At 39.1% G+C, this 10,305-nt stretch overlaps 1 non-coding gene and 1 pseudogene across 1 annotated transcript; both read left to right on the top strand.

The window, feature by feature from the left end:
• The first annotated feature begins 5,536 nt into the window (after positions 1-5,536).
• Positions 5,537-7,031, top strand: LOC100594423 (annotated as a pseudogene).
• Positions 7,032-7,989: 958 nt separating this feature from the next.
• LOC115837096 lies at positions 7,990-8,094 on the top strand. The gene has a single exon (XR_004032136.1). It is a non-coding gene; the product is annotated as a U6 spliceosomal RNA (small nuclear RNA).
• Positions 8,095-10,305: the final 2,211 nt, after the last annotated feature.

Genomic DNA, 10,305 nt, shown 5'->3' with positions numbered 1-10,305 from the left:
TGCCTATAATCTTGGCACTTTAGGAGGCCGAGGTGGGTGGATTGCTTGAGCTCGGGAGTTTGAGATCAGCCTGTGCAGCATGGTGAAATCCCATCTCTACCAAAAATACAAAAACTAGATAAGCTTGGTGGCTCACATCTGTGGTCCCAGCTACTCAGGAGGCTGAGGTGGGAGGATCGCTTAAGCCTGGGAGGTTGAGGTTGCAGTGAGCTGTGATCACACTCCTGCATTCCTACCTGGGTGACAGAGTGAGACCCTGTCTCAAAAAAAAAAAAAAAAAAAAAAAAAAAAAAGAAGAAGAAGAAGAAAAGAGTTTTAATTGGCTCACGATTCCACAGGCTGTACAGGAAGCATGATACTGGCATCTGCTCAGCTTCCGGGGAGACCTCAGAAGGCTTACAATCATGGTGGAAGGTAAAGCAGGAGCAGGCATGTCTTACATGACAGGAGCAGGAATAAAAGAGAAAGGGGAAGTATCATACACTTCTAAACAACCAGATCTCATAAGAACTCACTCACTATCATGAGAACAGCACCAAGGAAATGGTACTAAACCATTAATTCATGAGAAATCTGCCCCATGATCCAATCACCTCCCACCAGGCTCACCTCCAACATTGAGAATTACAATTCAACATGATATTTGGTAGGGACACAGATCCAGAGCATATCAAGCTGTGTGCCAAGGGAGTGAAAGGAAAGTGACCAAATATATATTTCTTCTTATTATTATTTTTAAAAAATAGAGATGGGGGTCTCATTATGTTACCCAGGCTGGTCTTGAACTCCTAGGCTCAAGCAATCCACCTGCTTTGGCCTCCCAAAGTGCTAAAATTACAGGCATGAACCACCACGCCCCACCTATTTCTTTTTCTTTTACACCATCCCATACTCATTAGATTACATGAGAAAGTCCAATATGGAAATAGTTAACAGTTGCTCCTCTCTTCTTCCCAAGAAAAGTATCAAAACCACATTATTGCACAGGGGAATTCTACCAAATCTTTAAAATGCAAATAATTCCAGTTTCATTTAAACTATTCTGGAGCCTAAAAAAAGAAGAAAAGCTTCCTAATTATTTTTATGAAGGGAATATAAAATACATAACTGACAAAGACTACAAAATTTACAAAAGCTAAGGCCAGGTGTGGTGGTTCATGACTGTAATACCAGCACTTTGAGAGGCCGAGGTGGGAGGATCACTTCAGCCCAGGGGTTCAAAACCAGCCTGGGCAATCGAGGCAGACCTTGTCTTTACAAAAATTTCTTTTTAATTAGCCAGGCACAGTTATGTGTGCCTGTAATCCCAGCTACTTGGAAGGCTGAGGCAGGATGCTTACATGAGTCCAGGAGTTGGAGGTTGCCATGAGCTATGATCATGCCATTACACTCCATCCTGGACAACAGTGTGAGACTCTGTCTCAAAGAAACAGAAAAGATACAAAATCATAGACTACTCTTTCAATTAATATCAATACTAAATAAATTATTTATAAGCAGAATCCAATGGCAATTTATAACTATGAAGGTTTTTTTTCTCCTATGAATATATGGATGGCTCAACTCTAGAAAAATCTAATAATACTTATTGTCTATCAAATGATCATCTCCATGGATGCTGAAAAGGAATGTGACAAAATTCAACAATGATCCTAGATAATAAAGAAACTTTCAATAAAAGAAGTGTTGACCGTAAAGCCAAACTTCATAAAATATTTAAAGAAGTTTATTCTGAGCCAATATGAATGGCCATGGCTCAGGTTACAATTTGGTTTTAGACACTGGGGAGTGGGGAATGCTTGAGTGAAGACAAGGTGGGTTGTGGAAGCCAAGGTTCTTGTTTTGTAGATGGAGCCTCCAGGTAGCTGCCTTACAGAGAATAGAATGTATATATCTCTTTTCAGAACATAACGGTGTCAGATTCTCATTTAATCTCTCCTAGATCTGGGAAAGACCTAGAAACAGAAGGATATTCTTTGCAGACACAAATTTCCCCACAAAAGACAGGTTTGCAGGCCATTTCAAAATATTTTAAGAAAATATATTTTGGGGTAAAATATTTTTATTGCCTTCAGGATCTGCTATCTGTTATGTGATGCTATATCAGAGTTGGGTTGGAATTTGCTATTTTATTGCCAAAGCATCTGTTTTATCAGTCTTATGCTCTGTATTTTAACAGTAATGCTGGTCAGTTAAGCCCGAACTCCAAAAGAAAAGGGGATATAATGAGGCATGTCCAACCTCCCTTCCCCTTCATAGCCTGAAATTTAGTTTAGTTTGTTGTTGTTCTTTTGAGATAAGGTCTCATTCTGTCACCCAGGCTGGAGTGCAGTGGTGATCATGGCTCACTTCAGCCTTGAACTCCCAGGCTCTAGTGATCCTCTGGCCTCAGCCTCTGGAGTAGCTGGGACTACAGGCATGTGCCACCACACCCAGCTAATTTTTAAAATTTTTTGTAGAGTTGGAGTCTTGCTCCATTGTCCAGGCTGGTTTCAAACTCCTGGCCTCAAGCTATCCTCCCACTTTGGCCTCCCAAAGTGTTGGGATTACATGTGTGAGCCACCCTGCCCACACAAATATCAAATTATTTGACAAAAAATTTGATTACTATGAAACCACAAAAATTCTAGAAGATCCAAGGGCAGAATTTTTTTGTAACCTTGGAGAAACAAAAACTTTCCACTAAAAACTTATAGAACATTTAACTATATGATAGAGTAAATTTCCTGAAGACTATAAAATACCAAATTGATTTAAGAAGAGCTAGAATCTGACTAGAGCAATAATCATTAAATAATTGAAAAGGCACTGAGCACTTATGGGGGCCAGCCTACAAGATGCTCTCAAATAAACTTTTGCCTCCTACTATCAGGCCCTATGTAGCCCCCTCTCTGAATCAGGGCTCAATCAGAGCTGGCCCAGTGACCAATAGAATAAGAAAAAAAGTGACAGTGTGTGACTTCCAAGCATAGGTCATTAAAAGACATTGTGCTCTTTTTAACTGCTTACTCTAGGGCAAGCTTGTTCAACCTGCAGCCTATGGGCGCATGTGGCCCAGAATGGCTTTGAATATGGCCAACACAAATTCATAAACTTTCTTAAAACATTATGAGATTTTTTTTCTTTTTTTTTTTTAGCTCATCAGCTATCATTAGTGCTAGTGTATTTTATGTGTTGCCTAAGACAATTCTTCTTCTTCCAATGTGGCCCAGGGAAGCCAAAAGATGGCTTCCCTGCAGTCTAGGGGAAGCCAGGCACCATGCTATGAGGACACTCAAGCAGTCCTAAGGAGAGACCTATGAGAAAAGGAACAGAGGTTCCTGGCCAATAGCCAGCACTGACTTGCCAGTCATGTTAGTGAGACATTTTGATCCACCAGCCCCAAAAAAGCTTTCTGATCGCTGTGGCCCCAAGCCAATATCTAAGTGCAACCTCATGAGAAACTTTAAGCCAGAACCACGTAACTGAGCTGCTCCCAAATTCCTGACTCACAGACTCAATGAGATAATGAATGGTTATTGTTGTTTTAGGCCATTGAGTTTTGGGATAATTTCTAACACAGCAATAGATAAACAATACAGAACTCTACCTCTAAAAAAGGCACTAAACCAATACAGCTTTAATAAACTTCTTTTGGGCCTTCAAGAAATTGACCAAATTTATGCTACTTAAACTCTTCTAGGGCAAAAAAAAAAAAAAGTATTTCTAATGCATTCTGTGAAATAAACATAACTCTGCTATCAAAACCAGACGAGGTATAGAATCCAGACAAGTAACCACATAGAGAGATAGCCAGAAACCCAGAGAGACAAGCAATCAAACACTTAAGCTATCTCAGTTATGACAATATGTACAGGTATCTTAATTAAAATATTTGTAAAGTTGATCCAGCAGTGTATTAAGATAACAAAACATTATAATTAGAGTTTGGTTGAATTATTTCATCACTCGAAAAATGTATCATTGTAACTCACTACATTAGCATATCAATAAAGTTTATAATAATATCAATAGATGGTAAAATAAAATCACTTGATAAAATTCAGCAGCAATTACATTGACCACATCTTAGTAAACTAAGATTAGAAATAAACCTGGAAAAGGGTGAAAACAGAAACTCAATAAGTCCAACGCATAATGTAAATCATTCAAAGAATTCTCATTTAAATTAGAAGAAAATCAAATATTTCCTCTAACAATATTATTATTGAAAAATTGTCCTTGAAATTTTACCCAATTTAATTAACTCGGAAAAAGGGAAATATTAAGAAGGAAGAAACAAAACTGACTTTGAGAGTATAGAGTTGAAACTATAGAACTAAGTCTATAGGTAAAATTAATCAAAAAAAGCAAAAGAGAGAGAGGTTAAGGGAGTTTAATATGGTGTCTCAATATAAGGTCAATATACAAAAATTAAAGAAATAATAAATTTGGAAATAACATACAAAAAGTCTCATTTACAACAGCAGAAAAGTATAAAACACTTAGGAATAGAGATAACAATAAGTGGGTACACTTGTACTAAGAAAACTAGAGTGGCTGGGGGCAGTGGCTAACGCCTGTAATCTCAGTACTTTGGGAGGCCAAGACAGGAGGACTGCTTAAGGTTAGGAGTTTAAGACCAGTCTGGGCAACAAAGCAAGAACCTGTCTCTACGGAAAATAAAAATAAATTTTACAAAAATAAAAATAAATAAAAGTCAGGAAACAACAGGTGCTAGAGAGGATGTGGAGAAATAGGAACACTTTTACACTGTTGGTGGGACTGTAAACTAGTTCAACCATTGTGGAAGTCAGTGTGGCGATTCCTCAGGGATCTAGAACTAGAAATACCATTTGACTCAGCCATCCCATTACTGGGTATATACCCAACGGATTATAAAACATGCTGCTATAAAGACACATGCACACATATGTTTATTGCGGCACTATTCACAATAGCAAAGACTTGGAACCAACCCAATTGTCCAACAATGATAGACTGGATTAAGAAAATGTGGCACATATACACCATGGAATACTATGCAGCCATAAAAAATGATGAGTTCATGTCCTTTGTAGGGACATGGATGAAGCTGGAAACCATCATCCTCAGCAAACTATCACAAGGACGAAAAACCAAACACCTCATGTTCTCACTCATAGGTGAGTATTGAACAATGAGAACACATGGACACAGGAAGGGGAACATCACACTCCGGGGACTGTTGTGGGATGGGGGAAGGGGGAAGGTATAGCACTGGGAGATATACCTAATGTTAAATGAAGAGTTAATGGGTGCAGCACACCAACATGGCACATGTATACATATGTAACAAACCTGCACATTGTGCACATGTACCCTAAAACTTAAAGTATAATAAAAAAAATTTTTGAAAAGGAAAACTAGAAAACTGTTTTCAAAGATATAAAAGACATGAGTAAATTAAGAGAGACATAAGTTTCTGGAATGGACAAACAAACTATGCAAAGACTTTAAGTCTTTCAAATTAAGGTATAAATTCAATATAATTCCAAACAAAATCTTACCAATTTTTTGCAATGACAAGCCAACTTGAAAGTTTATATGAAGGCAAGGAGATTCTCGGCCAAGGTCGTGGCAGCAGTCGGCAAGCGTTCGATTCTCTGGCATTGGATTGCAAGCGGTGTCTGCTTGTTCCACCGAGGGCTCCCAGGACAGGTCTGTCCATTAGTTTAACTTCATTTTCGAATGCTCCATTTTGCATGCTCAATTTTGAAACTAGCCCGTGTGTTTGGCAGAATTTGACTGAATTCAGGGGTGAGAGTTTGATCCAGTCCAAGTGTATTTGAATTTGAGCATGCAGTTCAACCAGTGTTTACAATGGAATTTCTGAAGACTTGTGTACTTAGAAGAAACGCAGATACGTGGTTTGCTTCTGGAGAAGCAAAGTTGTCCAAAAGCCTTCCATTAAAAGGATTTGTACTACCTCTCCAAGGAGCACTGTCACGCCTGCTTGGGTGATAGATAAGTATGGGAAGAATGAAGTACTTCAATTCACTCAGAACATGATGATACCTATCATACACTATCCAAAGGAAGTCATTGTGAAAGTTCACGCTGCCAGTGTAAATCCTATAGACGTCAATATGGAAGTGGTTATGGAGCTACAGCTTTAAATATGAAGCTTAATCCTTTATACATGAAAATCAAAGGAGAAGAATTTCCTCTGACTCTTGTTTGGGATGTCTCTGGCATGGTGATGGAATGTGGGCTTGATGTGAAGTACTTCAAGCCTGGAGAGGAGGTCTGGGCTGCAGTTCCTCCTTGGAAACAAGGCACTCTTTCAGAGTTTGTTGTAGTCAGTGGAAATGAGGTCTCTCACAAACCCAAATCACTCACTCATATACCAAGCTGCCTCTTTGCCATATGTGGCTTTCACAGCCTGGTCTGCCATAAACAAAGTTGGTGGCTTGAATGACAAGAATTGCACAGGAAAACGTGTTCTAATCTTAGGTGCTTCAGGCGGAGTTGGTACTTTTGCTATACAGGTGATGAAAGCATGGGATGCTCATGTGACAGCAGTTTGTGCTCAAGATGCCAGTGAATTTATAAAGAAGCTTGGGGCAGATGATGTAATTGGTTACAAATCTGGAAGTGTGGAAGAGCAGTTGAAATCCTTAAAACTGTTTGATTTCATCCTTGATAATGTTGGCAGATCCACTGAAACATGGGCTCCAAATTTTCTCAATAAATGGTCAGGAGCCACCTGTGTGACTTTGGTGAGTCCTTTCCTCCTGAACACGGACCGATTGGGCATAGCAGATGGCATGTTGCAGGCAGGAGTCACTGTAGGTTTGAAGTCATTAAAGCATTTCTGGAAAGGAGTCCATTATCGCTGAGTGTTTTTCATGGCCAGTGGTCCATGTTTAGGTGACATTGCAGAACTGGTGGATGAGGGAAAAATTTGGCCAGTTATTGAACAAACCTTTCCTTTTTCTAAAGTTCCAGAAGCCTTCCTGAAGGTGGAAAGAGGACCCACATGAGGAAAGACTGTAATTAATGTTGTTTAAATAAAAATGCAGTTTAGTGATTTAAAAAAAAGCAAGTTTATATGAAAGAGAAATTGGTTGGTAAAAGCTGCCTATTTTCGGAAATTAAAAAAAAAATGGAGAAGGGAACCTTGTCCTACCAGATAATAAAACATGCTATAAAGCTATAGTAATTAAAACAGTGTGGTATCAGTGCAGAAGAATAGTATCAACAAATAGTATCAATGTAACAGTAAGTTCAGAATAGACATATGTTTAAATCATAATCCTGTTTATAATACAGGAAACATTTCAAACAAACAAAAAATGAACTATTAAATAAATTGGTATTGAAATCATTGGAGATTCATCCAGAAAGAAAACTATACTAACATCCTTGCCTCAAAGTATGCTATAAATGTTAAAAACAGAACTGTGAAGAAAATATGGGGAATACTGTATATTCATAATCTTGGGTGAGGAAGACCAAGGAAAAGATATGCACTTGGCCACATAAAAATTTAAAATTTTGATACTAAGAAAGAGATCATAAATGATTTTTTTTTTTTTTTGAGATAAGGTCTTGCTCTGTCACCCAGGCTGGAGTGGCACAATCATGGCTCACTGCAGCCTGGACCTCCCAGGCTCAAGCAATCCTTCCACCTCAGCCTCCCAAGTAACTGGAACTACAGGCATGCACCAACATGCCTGGCTTATTAGTGTACTTTTTGTAGAGACAGGGTCTTACTTTGTTGCCCAGGCTGGTCTCAAACTCTTGAGCTCAAGCGATCCTTCACACATAGCCTCCTAAAGTGCTAGGATTACAGGCATGAGCCACCATGCCCAGCCCATAAATAAAATTAATAGACAAATGACATGCTAGGAAGAAAAGAATTTGCAACATATTTTATAGACAAATATTAATATTCCTATTATACAAAAAGTTTCTATAAATCAAAAAGAAATATTTACCATCCTAGTTTAAAATATGGACAAAAGGGTGCTCATTTTGATAACATACATACTAAAATTGGAATGATACAGAGAAGATTAACATGGCCCTGCACAAAAATGACTACAAATGCATGAAGTGTTCCATATTTTTTCACTTATTTCTAAAATTCTAAAGAGCATAAATTGCTTGAATCTTTAAAATTGAGCCAGAGGTAATTATATATCATATTATTATATTATATAGATAGATATAGATACAGATATAGATATAGATATTTGAGATGGAATCTCTCTCTGTTGCCCGGGCTGCAGTGCAATGGTGCAATCTTGGCTCACTGCAACCTTCGCCTCCCTCGTTCAAGCAATTCTCCTGCCTCAGCCTCCCAAATAGCTGGGATTACAGGCACTCGCCACCATACCCGGCTAATTTTTGTATTTTTAGTAGAGACAGTGTTTCACTATGTTGATCAGGTTGGTCTTGAACTCCTGACCTCAAGTGATCCACCTGCTTCAGCCTCCCAAAGTGCTGGGGTTACAGGTGTGAGCCACCGTGCCCGGCCTATATTTTTATATTATAAAAACATTAATAATAACAACACACTGATGTTTAAAGGGAAAAATAAATATAACTTAAAATGTAAAGTTATTTCCATTACCTTTTTCTCCAGATTCCCTAAAACAGTGATTTCTCCCACATGACCCCAACTTCCTGTTTTGAGCAATGGAAACTTTCTTCAAACAACAGCTCGTGCAGGATGTCTCTGTGAAATGCTGATGAGTGGCCAGGCTCGGTGGCTCACACCTGTAATCCCAGCACTTTGGGAGGCCAAGGCAGGTGAATCACCTGAGGTCAGGAGTTTGAGACCAGCCTGGCCAACATGGCGAAACCCCGTCTCTACTAAAAATGCAAAAATTAGCTGGATGTGGTGGCATGCACCTGTAATCCTAGCTACTGGGGAGGCTGAGGCAGGAGAATTGCTTGAACCCACGAGGTGGAGTTTGCAGTGAGCCAAGATCATGCCATTGCACTCCAGCCTGGGCAACAGAGAGACTCCATCTCAAAAAAAGAAAAAAAGTAATGCTGATGAGTGAGGAGCTGATCTGGTTGAAACAGGAAACCTTCCTACCTTACTGCCTTGAAACTCCTACAACTCAGCTAAACGTTTTTGCTAACCCTCACCAGAGAATTCCCTTGGTTCTTTCAACTACTGAAACCCGGGCTTGCAACAGATTTTCACTCAAGTTTAATTTAGAGGAGAACACACAATAATCCACCATCTGTTAATGTCAAGATATTGGTATACAGTCGACCCTTGAACAACACTGGTTTGAGTTGCACAGTTCCACTTAGATGCAGATTTTCTTCCCCACTGCCATCCCTGAGACAGCTAGACCAACCCTTTTTCTTCCTCCTCAGTCTACTCAAGGTGAAGACAACAAAGATGAAGAAGAACTTTATGATGATTCACTTCCATTTAATGAATAGTAAATGTATTTTCTCTTCCTTTTGATTTCTTAATAACATTTTCTCTAGCTTACTTTATTGTAAGATAACAGTACATAATCCATATAACATACAAAATATATGTTAACTGTGTGTGTTATTGGTAAGGCTTCTGGTCAACAGCAGGCTATCAGTAGTTAAGTTTTGGGGGAGTTTAAATGTATGTTTGCCTTTTTCCTTTTTGAGACAGTCTCGCTCTGTTGCCCAGGCTGTAGTGCAGTGGCTTAATCTTGGCTCACTGCAACTTCTGCCTCCTGGGTTCAAGTGATTCTCCCACCTCAGCCTCCCGAGTAGCTGGTTACAGGTGTGTGCCACCATGCCTGGCTAATTTTTTTTTTTTTTTTTTTAGTAGAGATGAGGATTCACCATGTTGGCCAAGCTGGTCTGGAACTCCTAGCCTCAAGTGATCTGCCTATCTTGGCCTCCCAAAGTGCTGGGATTACAGGTGTGAGCCACTGCACCCGGCTTAAAAGTTATATTTGAACTTTTGATCGTGTAGGGGGTTGGTGCCTACACAATCCCCTAGATACTTGATTGTGTATCATGTATCACAGGTATCTACTGTATCTACTGTATTTTATAGGTATCAAAGCAACAATGCAATTTATTTATTAATTTATCAAATACTTTGTGTCTTCTATAAACCAGGCTGTTACAAATACAATGGCAAACAAAACTGGCAAGATCCTTGCTAATAAATAAGTGAATAAACAAATTAGTAGCAACAAATACAGTAAGAAATAAATAACAAGATAATTTAAAATCATAGGCTGGGTGCAGTGGGGCATGCCTGTAATGCCAGCACTTTGGGAGGCCATGGTGGGAGGGTCACTTGAGCCCAGGAGTTCGAGACCTGCC

Source organism: Nomascus leucogenys, chromosome 10 (assembly GCF_006542625.1).
Source record: "Nomascus leucogenys isolate Asia chromosome 10, Asia_NLE_v1, whole genome shotgun sequence".
In the NCBI taxonomy this organism is placed as follows: domain Eukaryota; kingdom Metazoa; phylum Chordata; class Mammalia; order Primates; family Hylobatidae; genus Nomascus; species Nomascus leucogenys.
Note: the sequence above shows the minus strand (reverse complement) of the source record. Positions and strands in the feature narration are given on the sequence as shown.